This window comes from Oenanthe melanoleuca, chromosome 2 (assembly GCF_029582105.1).
Source record: "Oenanthe melanoleuca isolate GR-GAL-2019-014 chromosome 2, OMel1.0, whole genome shotgun sequence".
In the NCBI taxonomy this organism is placed as follows: Eukaryota; Metazoa; Chordata; class Aves; order Passeriformes; family Muscicapidae; genus Oenanthe; species Oenanthe melanoleuca.
In genome coordinates, this window is record NC_079335.1 from 99,188,378 (window position 1) to 99,200,767 (window position 12,390).

At 36.9% G+C, this 12,390-nt stretch overlaps 1 protein-coding gene and 1 long non-coding RNA gene across 2 annotated transcripts in view; both read left to right on the plus strand.

The window, feature by feature from the left end:
- The window catches only part of LOC130249800 (uncharacterized), a 168,023-nt gene extending 155,773 nt beyond the window's left edge, over positions 1 to 12,250 (plus strand). The window contains exon 2 of the long non-coding RNA XR_008839854.1: positions 12,107 to 12,250. This is a non-coding gene — a long non-coding RNA (uncharacterized LOC130249800). The remainder of the gene's footprint in view (positions 1 to 12,106) is intronic.
- The window catches only part of CNTNAP2 (contactin associated protein 2), a 1,042,550-nt gene that overhangs the window by 316,157 nt on the left and 714,003 nt on the right, over positions 1 to 12,390 (plus strand). The window lies entirely within an intron of this gene.

Sequence of the window (12,390 nt, forward strand, 5' to 3'; positions counted from 1 at the left end):
AACCTAACAGCTTGTATCTAAAGAATGCCATGTGAACAGCAGGATAAGCTGCATAGCTAAGGCCTTTTGGCTTAAATTTCCAGATAACATTAAAATAAGGTAGGTGTGGTTATTTAAATCAGGAAGAGGAATGCAGTGACACATCATATCTAAAAATCTGTCTTTTAAACCCGTATATATAGCATCTTTCTAGCCAGTTTTTAAGATGAATTACATTACAATTCTCTTTAATGAGTGTTTCTTAATTCAAGAGTCTCTGATGAGACAAAAAGTACATAGGGAAAAGCTGTGGGCTTTTTAAAAAAACAAACAAACAAACAAAGAAAAAAAAGCAAAAAAAAAAAAAGAAAAAAAACAAACAAACAAACAAAAAAAACCACGAAATTTTGGGAGCACATGAAGCTCCCTGGAATTATAATACTTTCACAGTGAAAGGGAACTTTGGTATACCAAACCTACTCTTGATTAAACTCTTTTAAAATTGCTTTTGATGCACAGTAAGTTCAGAACTGGCTTTTCTACTTTGCAAATTCTTCTCTTCTGTTTCTATTCAAAGTTTTCTTCGTCTTGACCCAGTAATGCACCAGACAAGCACGAGTAAGGCATAAGCTCTCTTTTGCTGTAGATGAAAACAATGTGGATGCTCAGTAAACAAAGGCAGGTGGTAAAAAGACAGGTGAATTCTGTCTGGGGTGATGCAAAGACTGGATGTAGAAGTGCAGCACCATCTTTCCACCCTTTATTTTCAATCTTTGCTAGTATGACAGAACCATAAAGATCTGAATTATCAACATTGATCAATACAGGCAGCCCATTTCCTTTGACTTGCTCTTTAGAGTCTGGATAGAAATTCTTTTTTCAGTTAAGTAGCTCTTTGGAAATGTTCACAGTCTGTTCATTTTGTATAGGACAATACACACACATTTTTGTTTTTTGGGGGGCATAGGCTGGAAAGAAGCACATTTCACATAACCACAATTTTCTTTGTATACTTTAGGAGCCTGATATGTTGTACATTTCCTGTGATATTCTTAGGGCAGGGAAACTTAAGATAGAAGCCTTTCTCCCAGTAGCAGTTCTTCAAGAGAGGAAATACAGCCAGAAAGTTTAATCTGAGTGTGGATCTCAAAATATTGGGGTCTTCTGTATCTCTTGTATTTGCCTCTCACTGTTTCACTTGACATCATGACTTGCTCAGGCATTCTGGGAAATATCAGTAGATGTTGTGCCTTTTTGACTGAATATCACCCGATTACCAAAACATATTCCTCTCTTCTGCCCTTTTCAAGCCAAATGATAAAAATTATTCATGGATGTCAGACCTATGGCTACTTTTGGTTCTCTAAATATGAAAGGAAAAGTACAAAATAAGAAGCAGATCACATGATAACTTCTTTTGTAAAATTGTACCTGCAGCTAGATCCTACATGTCATTTACTAATATTACTTCTTTTTAAAAAATCTGAGCTATTTTAAAATTTTGATATGTATTTTCCTGGTAAGTGCCATAGTTTATGCACTTGAATATCACTTAAAGTTGTTTGAATTCTCCATCTGATTGTGCAATTTTTTGATATCTCTTCCTATGCTGTTGTTAGGGATTAATATTGGCTGACCCTGGCTTTCTTTGCATCGGAATTTTGTTTGTTTTTAAAAAGAACATAGAAGGACCTGAAACACTCTAAATCTCTTTCTCCTGGGAGGAGATAAAGTCATCACAGACCCTTACCATCCCCTCCAAGATTTTATGGTCTCCCATGAATATAGCAATAACAGCTAGAGTCTGGGCACACCACTTTTTCTGGAGTTAAAAACTAGGTGTTGTCTCAAAACTGGAGATTGCAATTTGACAGATATTTCTCACTTTAGCTATCCTACATTAAAAAAGATTTGGCCTATAGTTCATACAGATTTTTTTAAATGTTTGCAGTTTTCTTCTGCTGGCATTAAGTCACTTAATTTAGACACTGACTTGAATCCCAAGTTTTACTTCTTCTAGAAAACCATGAATCCAAACAGACTGATGAGGAGTTTGCTTGTGATGCTAGTTGCCCTGTCCTGTGTCAGAAACAGTAATCCTATAAATACTTTACACCTGTGAATCAAATATTCTCATCTATCCAACCTGTAAGTCTATCAGAAGGAAAACTGTTCTGTTCAGATTCAGATATACAAATTTATTAAAATCTTCATATTTTCACATCATAATGGCAGGAATTTTTGTTGTTGTTCTCTAGGGAAACAAATAATCATTCTGCCTTCAAGCCTCATGGAATATGGTAAAACATATCCACAAAATGTGTGTTCTGAAGCTAGTGTCCTGAACTGATTTGTACCTTGTGCTGTTACTTGTGTATTTAAGGATCCTGAACACACTGGAATCAATTTGCAGATTTTTTTACCAGCATATGAAAACATTTGTTAGTCTGCTCTGATTTACATCTCTCTTTTCTTCAAGGTATTGTGTTAGTGTGAGATAATTGGGCCTCTAGTGTCGAAATTCACAGCCATATTCTATATTTGGTTTGAGTTTCCAAGTATGTATAACAAGCCTCAGAGAATTCTGTGTCTCACAGGCTGGCTGTAATGCAGCCTGCTCTTTTCAGTCTACAATACAGACAATCCAGAAACTTAAACTATGTCCACATTTTTCTATTATCAAATGGTCCTCAATTTCTTTTGTTGTTGTTCTTACTTTCCTAGCCATGCTTCTAGCCAGGATTTTGGGCCTAAAAATATTGCAAAAGATATGAGCATGGTTTGGAAGCTTATCTCCTTCTCCTCCTTCTCCTCCTCCACCTCCTTCTCCTCCTCCACCTCCTTCTCCTCCTCCTCCTCCTCCTCCTCCTCCTCCTCCTCCTCCTCCTCCTCCTCTTTTACTTCTCCATCAAGACCAACATGATTTAAACATATGCCATATATACCTTACATTAATACAAGAGTAAGGAAAAAGATCCAAAGTATTTCTTTCACCCGCAAAAATACTTTTTCGGAATACTTTGTTGATGTTTTGGTGAAATCAATGTATTATGAAAATTTAATTTCTTTGGTCACTTGATACTTCTTCAGAAATATGGGAAAGAGTGCTTTTTAACAAAAGAGTTTGCAAAATGCAGTCAGATTAATCCTTCCGTTCATCAGTGACAGGAATTGAGAAAGCACATATTTTAGTTTTAGTTGGAGGCAAAAGTCTTCAAAGAAGAGGCAGGAAACAAAAGTTAGACCATATTTGTCTTTTGCACAGAGGAAAAGAATAATTTGTCAGTACAATATGGTTACATTCATATATCACACACCTTTTGGCTTTCACTTCTCTCATCCTTCTAACACTAGACAACTGATAAACAGTGAACTAATAGCTTCTGCTATAAATATGACATATTTTTCTCAAAAGGGGACATGAAGGTAAACATAATGGACAAACATGGAATTAATAATCCTTTTAAATAAAACCCTGATTTTAAGCTTAAGTGATTTTGCTTTCTGCTGTGCAAATTGAGAGACAATTCTCTGCTGCGCTTTGCATAACCTGCTAATTTCTATTTTGTTCCGCGTCTAACCAAAGGCAGAATGTGCTTTGCATGCTTCATGGTATAAAATATTTTGTTTACCTGGTGGGAACAGAGCTTCCTCCCTAGCCATTACAGGGAAAGTGTAGTTTTCTGGTAATGCCTTCAGACAGGAATCTGCAGCTTTTGCTCTGAGTTAACCTTTTCACAAGACTTTTGTTAAGTGTCTTAACCAATGTGTGAGTAGGCAAATAGCCCATTACAAATAATAAAATATTTTTAACTATATTTTTTGAAATTATTTTATATTAATTCTATACACTATAACAACTATTTTTCTGTACCTACATTGGTTTGAGAATTATGTTTGGCTTTCTGTGGGACTGATTTTATTTTTGAAGTGTCCAGCAATTTTAAAGTCACTGTTTGCTTTGATCTCACCTAAATTAGATAAAGCCTAGAATAACATCTCTAGATTCAGAACAATTATGTTGATAAAGAACTGCTGAAAGTAAAGAGACCATTATAATAAGGAGGACTTTGAGGAAAAAACCAGCGTATTTTGTTTTTGCTAGAGATAAAAGCTTAATTTTAGAGATGGAAACCTGCTAAAGCAATGATGAAAAGTAAAGCTGTTTGAGAAAAATGTTTAGAAAATTAGTTGTTACCCATCAGTGTCTTATCTCTAGGTTCTGAAAAACAAACAAATCAAATTAAGAACAAAAACAACCCACACACAAAAACAAACAACTACACCCAAAAACCCAAACAAAGGAACCCAATCTCCCCCTTCCCCCTCCGCCCCCCCAATAAACAAAAGATAGTAGTTGATATAAAGTTGACTGAGGAGGAATATGGGCTAGGTAATTAATGGAATTATTCTAATATAAATGAGACTTAATAAAATAAATTGTGAATATTTAATATTTTTCTTGATCTTTTTTTCATCATTGTGAATCCTTCTGCCTGCTGCTCTAAAACTTCATGTGACCTTCACTCCAGATTTCTTCATACTTAATTCAGCTATCAGTCCATGAAAAATCACATATAACTGTAAAGACACTAAGCTGGAGCTTTTTTGCTGTAAAAATCCTTCAAAATGCTGAGATATTTTCAGTTGTGAAAGGGTGAAGAAGTATATTTGCATGCCAGAAGGTTAATAACTGAAGAGGCATCTGAGGGTTGGAATATGGAAATATTCATGAGTTTTATTTTGCATAGATTTGATAGTCTACTATTGCTTATGCACTAAAGACAATTTAATGAAAGTCCAAGTATGCAACCAGACTGACTGACTTTCAATCATTCCAGGTGCTATTGACCTGAGTAGTAGAGATTTTTTAAATGAGCAAAAAAGAGGCAGGTTTCTCATACAACTCTGAGTTTCATAGGGAGCAAAACAGTTTACAAATGTGTTCATAAAAGACACAGTAACAAGGGTGGGAACATCTGATGAATTCCCAATAGACTGTAGCCTCTAAAGCAGAACAAAGGCAATCCAGATATGCTGTTGCTTTAGAGGGATGTAAAGACTTCTGCTGTCAACTCTCTTCCAACAAAAAAAAACAACACGTCAAACCACAATCTTCAGCCAACACTAGGTGCCTAAGTAATCTTACTGTAGGTAAGCTTAGACATTATAAAAATAATATACTTTTTAAAAAAAATTAAAACTTAATTTTTTAAAATGATAAAATAATGAATACATTTAATTTTCTTTCTGAATGTAAAATACTAAATTAAATATGCATTTTGGTAAGAGAAGAATTTAAAGGGATACATTTGTGAAAAATTGAATTAAGCAAATTTTTGATACAGTTTTCTATTATTCCTTTGTGGGAAGTCGAAATTTTGATAAATTTTAATTTCAGAAGGCTGCTTTGTATACATTTACACTTGCACTTATTCCATTCTGAATAATTTAATTAAAAAAGAAATCCTAGTATCTCTGGGTAAGTTGTAAATCACAGTAATTAATTATGTTAGCTTTAACCCTTCTCACATTTTTAGTGGTTAAAGAGAGAAGCTTGGAGAGTACTGTGGGTTATGTTGCTGCTGGGTGATAGCAATGCATCCAAAAATGTCTCATAGTAGTCATATAGTACATTGCATATTGATGCAATTCTTATGATATTTTCATTTCCAATGTTTCCCAAGGATGTTTTGAAAAGTTTATTAAAAATTACTCAAACCAAGAAAGTTTTCTTACTTTTTAATGGTCTGGGCCTTGTGATGGAATAGGATAGTAATTTGAAGGAATCAAAACTTGTAGCCATAGCGTGACCTTTAAGATTAATAAGTCATTGGCTACTCTAAAAACTGGTCAAGAGGTATCAGAAATGAAGTTCAGGTAAAAAAATACTTTGGAAGATTTTGTAAAGTACTGTCTTCAGGCATCCACATTCACTTTCAGAAGTGGCCCTGGTGATGTGTCCAATATTGCCCAGAGCCAAATTCCTGATTCAGAACAAAGAATCAGATGTCGCTGTCTGCTTCTCTGAGCAAAGTAACCACCATAAAAAAACATTACCTGAGACTTTTTCCTTTCCTTACAGAGCACTAAAGAAAGGCTTGATATAAACCTCAAAACAAGTAACCTTAATGCTTAAGGTTTGTGTGAAGACCACCAAATTAATGTAATTTATGGCTTCACCTTGGAGTGGGAAAAAGGGCTGCTACATTTTCTTCCCAGCAGCAGCTAACCTTTTGAGCAACAATGTCTTATCTCCATTGATGGTATGCAACTTACAGTGGAATATGAAATATCCCAGGTGATCAATATGAGCTGCTCTAACCTTTTCGATTAGAACTGAGCTTGAGAAATACTTGCAGAAAAGCTTCAGTGAGACTTGGGCTCATTTGCCCATGAAGCTGAATGTGAATTTGGCTCCCTCAAGAGTGTTGTGTGAAATGTCAGTCATGTGGAGAATCTGACAGCTTCTGCAATATAGAAAATAGGTGGGGCAGAAGAGGATGAAAAATTAAGCTTCTACTCTAGCAACCATCATCCCTGTTTAGTATCTAGATAAAGAGGCCCAAGAAAGTTGGGGAGAGGTAAAGTTAGCTTGTTATCCTAAGAAGGAGAAAAAGAAAGTAGCAGTATGTGATGGGTTTTCTTTAAACTGTATTCCAAGCCAAGAAAAGTCCAATAAAACATACAAAAGGCAGAAGGTTGTTTGTTGAGCCACCCCAAATGTATCAAAGGCTGGTACTTTTGGCAAATACACCTGACAGACAAGTATTTGCTTTCCCCATAAGAGAAGGTTGTCTTTGATGAACTCTTCACTGATTTCTTTCTGACTTGAATGGTTGTGAGAATAAGGTGTACCCTACCTGGCTTTTTTCAGCCATTACCTGCGTTCCTGTCACACATGATGTGAAGTTTGGATGGAGAAATATCATACCAGGCAGCAGGGTTTTGACACAGGGCACAGGTTGAAATTAAACTTGTGACAGCCTGTGCTCAAGAACACCTGCTTCTAAGTTTGATTTTTGAAGGGATTGCCATTGATCATGAGCTACTTTGAAGCATCTCCCGCTTTTTGGCTTGCATCACTTTAAAAGTTCATTTGAAATAGTGCATAAAATATTCTAGCAGCTTGTGCTTTTTTATTTGTAATCTTTGGGGAGGCACAGACTTGTGAATTAAACTTAGTGTATTCTAGCATTCATTTTGGATTATAAAACCTGCCTGTGCTATATGGAAAGTGAGGCTGTCTCAGCATAATAATACAGTGCAGTCCAAACCAGCTGCATTAATATTCCTGTTGGTTGTCATTGGAGATATGCCAGTTCCCATATGTACTTACCCACCTTTCAGAGTGCCCTTGCTATCTCATGACTGCTTTTCAGAAGTGCTTGGTGGCTTATTCTTCCTCCTCAGCACACTACAGTGAAATTACGTATTCAAATTGGAGGAGAAAAATGTGTTTAGGATAACTAGCATTTAGCACACAGTACAAATTAAACCCAGATGATATTATTCTCTCCTTTGCACCCTAACATTCATCTTGGAATTCATATTTAAAGCAGGAGTCTTTTGTATTACATGTAAAGACTGAAATTGCTTATAAACATTTTTTCCCCTACACTTGACAGACATTCTTGTATAATTAATGAGTTGGACACACTGTTAATAGTTCAGATTTTGTGGTTTGTATTGTAAAACTTCTGTTTTTCTAGTGTAAAAGAGAACTGATTAGGATTTTTGGTTAGAGAGTCAGGGCTTTGGATATTTCTTGGCTGTGATATTTTTTTCAGTGCTGATACAGGTTGAATCATCTCTTTCATCTTCTGTTAGCAATTTATTACGGTTATTTTTAAACATGACACAATAATGACATTGCAGTAATTTCCCTTTTTGAATCTGTGCTGTTCAGCTTGTGAGTTCTTCATTTCTGAAATACACATATTGAGCTATTATTAGTAAAGTTTTTATTTGTGGAATGTTTATGCCTTAGATCTCTCCTTCAGCAAAACTGTTGTCCTAAATTATAATTTGATAGGAAATCTTGACTGAAGATTTTAAAGCAGGAGGGGTGAATTGTGGATTTGGGATTTAATTAAAGGTATGTTCCTCAGTGCACGCTGAACCATGTGATGTAAAAGCCTTTCTTATTCAAAAGCATACTTAGTAAGTCACCATCAAATATTTCTGATAAGTTAGGGTTATCAGTATCCAAATATTTTTCATTTTTAGTGCACATCATAGCTTGTCTTCTAACTTTGCTGACAGATTCTTTGAAAGAGCTTCTGGGAGACCCTCTGATGCAGCTCCAAATTATTCACAAAAAATACCTGTGACTATAAATGCATATTGTTTCCATTTCTTAGTATTTTTATATAGTTTGTATGCATTCTAATCTACTGCTAGTTACAAATGTCAAGAAGAAACAGATGAACTGCATATTTTTTTTCATCTGCTCAGACTACTTTGATATCATATGTCAGCAACTTTACAGGTGACCTGTTTATTGATCAGGAAGCATTTGAACAGACTTCTGTGAAGTGAAGCATCAAGGTATTTCACACTGCTTTGCCCATCAAAAATCATTGAAGTGACTGGTACAGTGAGGATAAGCTTTAATACCTGTGGGGTTGAGAAGAGACTTTGTGTGTATATGGTCTGTTTTGTGCTGCAATCCACAGCTGTCCCTTCAAATAACATGGTCCCGATTCCCCAAATAATTCACAGACTTGTAAGTGGGAATTAAAGGAATTGCAGGCAAAATAGGAAATGGGCCTTTTTTAGCTTATCCAGCATGATGAGTAGGATATAAAAATAATATATAAATAGACTGTAAAACTATTTTACAGTTTACATATCAAAAGGAAAAAATGGGCAGATATATTTTTGTTTTGTCAAGTGTGAATACTAGAAATATGAGAGGCTGCAGTTGATAGGACCAGAGATCCATCTCATCTGCTATTTGGTTTCCAATAGCCAGGTGCCTGAGAAAATATGTAAGAAGAGAGCAAGTGCACAGCACACTTTTTTTTCAATGATCTTTAGGTCGTGAGGAATTTGAAAACTGGGGATTGCATATGTCTTGCATTTGTGTTTAATGACATTAGGTGGCCTTCATTCCATTGATCTAATTATTAGAATCTTAAGACGACTTGTTTTTGATGGACATATTCTAGTTATTTCCCTCTGAATAAGGAAGTCAGAGTTTAGCAAATGTCATCATACCTATGACAAAGTTATCAGTTCTCTTGATCTAAAAAGAATAGAGTGGAGTGGAAGAGTCTTTTTTCTTCAAAAAGTTAGCATTTAAATGGACCAAAGCTGCCTTGGCTGTTAATATATCACTGAGATAAATGGTATGGAGGAGAGTTTATTCCTTTGCTGCTGCGATGCTGGCAGGAGAGTGTGCTCTGTAATTGATTAACAGGGCACAGTGCATTGACTTATATGGGGAAGGCTATTATATCTCAGTAACAGGAAGGTATATATGATTCTGGTTACAGTAAGTAAAAAATTGGATTCTGCAGGAAGTAACTAAAACTGCTGGAATGTTGTAATAAATCTGCCGAGACTTCATTTTCTTCATGCAGAAAAGCCAATTCTTTATTCACACAACTCATTTTATACCATTTTTACAGACCTCATGATCAACTTTAATTGGCTAATAGCTTTCTTGCCAATTACTCTATTGGTTAGTAAAAGGTATTTTACTTTTCCATCAAATCTCTCTATTCTTGAATTGTTTACATATTTCTTCACTGATTCTCATGGCACAAATCCATTGTTTACCTAAGTGTAGTTGTTTTTCACCCAGGAATAGTTTGTTGTGTTAAAGAACTCTCATTCCCAAGACTGTTTCCACATGGGAACTTGCAAACCACTTAGCTTATAAGAAGTGACAAGCCAGCTATTAAATTAGCAGAGCAAGGCCTGATTTTATAAGGACTTTCTTTTATAATTCTTCTACCTGTCTATGACACTAGAAGAACAAAAGGTTCCCTAGGATTTTTTTCTCTCTTAAATCTGTGGTATAACAGTATTTCATATTCTGATGGAAGTTTAAATAGTGCAATATATTTAGTGAAACTTTCATACAGGGCTAGAAATATTAGCTTATGTAAGCAGTCTTTTAACTTTTGTTCTGTTGGACCTAAAGTCATGAGTTAATGATGAAATGCAATAACTTTTTAAAGTCTATTAATCTGAAATACAGTCCCTCCCTATAATTCATACACATTTCCCATTTTCCTAAGTGACCAGGCAGATTGGGAGGTTTGTTTTCCTTAAAAGAATGATATTTTTTCCCTTATTAGTTGGTATGTCAAAATAGACACAGGGCAGGATTACAGTTCTAAATAATGATGAGGGCAAATAGTATCAACTGGAGGTTTTATCCTAGCCCCCACCACAGTATTGATGATTACAACCAAATTAAGAAATCAGAGGGCTCAGATTAAATACTCCAGAAGCACATGTACATCACATGAAGCATATTCATGACTGTCTGTAAAATTGTGACCACAGTGGTAAATAGAGGGATGCCTCCTGTGGAATTTTATTTTTTTACTAAGTCAAGCTTCTCTGTCTTATTCTTTTAAATCCAAGAGTATGGGTTAGTGAAACAGACATAAGGCAGATGATTATGATTTAGAAACTAGCATTCATTCCAAATAGATTTTCCATATTTACTTCTGTGCATCTTCAGTAGTTGCACAAATATAACAGCTGTCAAATTAAAAGGAGGGGATTTTCTCAATAGCTACTGGAACCAGTGAAAGATGTCAAGTTCTGATGAGCTTCTGTTGTTGGGAGAGGCTTCTTTCATCTGTCATGTCTTACTTGAGCCCAGTGCCAAAAATCTATCTTTATTTCTGTTGCAGAAATGAAGAGTTTGATCATATTTTTAAAATAACATTTTAAAAGTTTATTTATGTTTTAAGATAGATCTTTTATTTCACAATATTTTAGACTATAGTAAGCAGTAGTGCGTTGGTTTCACGTGCTTGGGGGGAGGGGTGGATTTACCTCCGAGCAGGCCCCCTGAGGCTGGGAAGTGGGAGGGGCTCTCCCGTCTCTGGGAGCTTCCCCTGTGAGCTGCTGCCACCAATCAGAGAGCTGATGTGGTGATGGACAGCTCGGGAAACCAATGAAAAGTTATTTCGCTTTCACAAATCACAGCAGATCAAGTTTGCTCTCTCTCTTTTGGCTTCCGGTCTCCGGGGGTGGTGGACCCCCGGCTGGGGGGCTCCGGCTCGGCTCTGGGCTCGGCCTGGAGTCCGGCCCGGTGCCCCGGCTCTGCGGGGGGCCCAGCTCGGCACCCCGGCTCTGCTGGGGCCCGGCTTCGGACCCCAGCCCCGGCTCTGCGGGGGGCCCGGCCCGGCCGCATGGTCCCGGCCCCCCTCTCTGACCGCATGGCCCCGCGCGGCCCGGAGCTCCTCTCTGCACGGGGCATGGCCGAGCAGGGGGGATCGGGGAGCCAGCAAAGGCTCTCCCTTCTCCCTTCCCTCCTCGTTCTGAGAGAAGAGGCCTCCAGCTGCCCATGCTGTTTCTTCACGATCTGGATACAATTGTAACTTCTTCATGCCTGGATAAGATCCTCGATTTTTCCTAAGCTCTCCTGAATGGGAAGAAATAAAGCCTGGAGACTCCAGGAGTCAGCACAATAAAGATAAAGTTCCTGGTGGGAAGAGATTGAAAAGATGCAAACTGATAAGTAGCTGAAAACCTTTTTGTGGGCTAAGGGGATTGTGACTTCACTAAAATTCCTTTAAACTGTGAAATACACCTGGGGAGGTTTTGGGTGCTTGAGAAGAACCACCTTATTTTTGCCTTGGAGAAATAAGAGCTCTCTGTTCTGGGACTGAAAAGTGAACAGAGACATTTAATAGAGAAGGAGATGACTTTAGTGCCTCGGTGAATGAAACTCTCTCTGTCCTGGGACTGGAATAAAGACAGAGACATTTGATAGTGAAGGAGATGAAGAGAATCTTGTTTTTTCAGCAGCCTGCCTTTAAAAGTACTACCCCATGTGTGTAACATAACCCATTGCACAGCTCTGAAAGGACTGTGACAGAAATGGAAGGAAAATAATAATCTCCAATATTTTTTCCGGGCGGATGTGATTGTGAAGGTGAAGACGCCCCCTAAGCCATAACCAAAAAGGGACTTTTCTCTCTTAAGTAAACTGAACTGATTTTTTGAATGTATCACTGACTGAAGTGCTCTCTGTATGTTTGTTGGTAAGAAATGCTGAATGAAGGGGAGGAGGAAACAATCTAGGGATCTTATTCTGAATATTTTTTGTGTTATTAATAAATTTCTTCTTGTACCTTTCTAAGTTTTAAGCCTGCCTTGTCTCTACTCCTGGGTCCCACCTCTAAAAAAAATTAAATATATTAAGGTTGGCAAATCCAA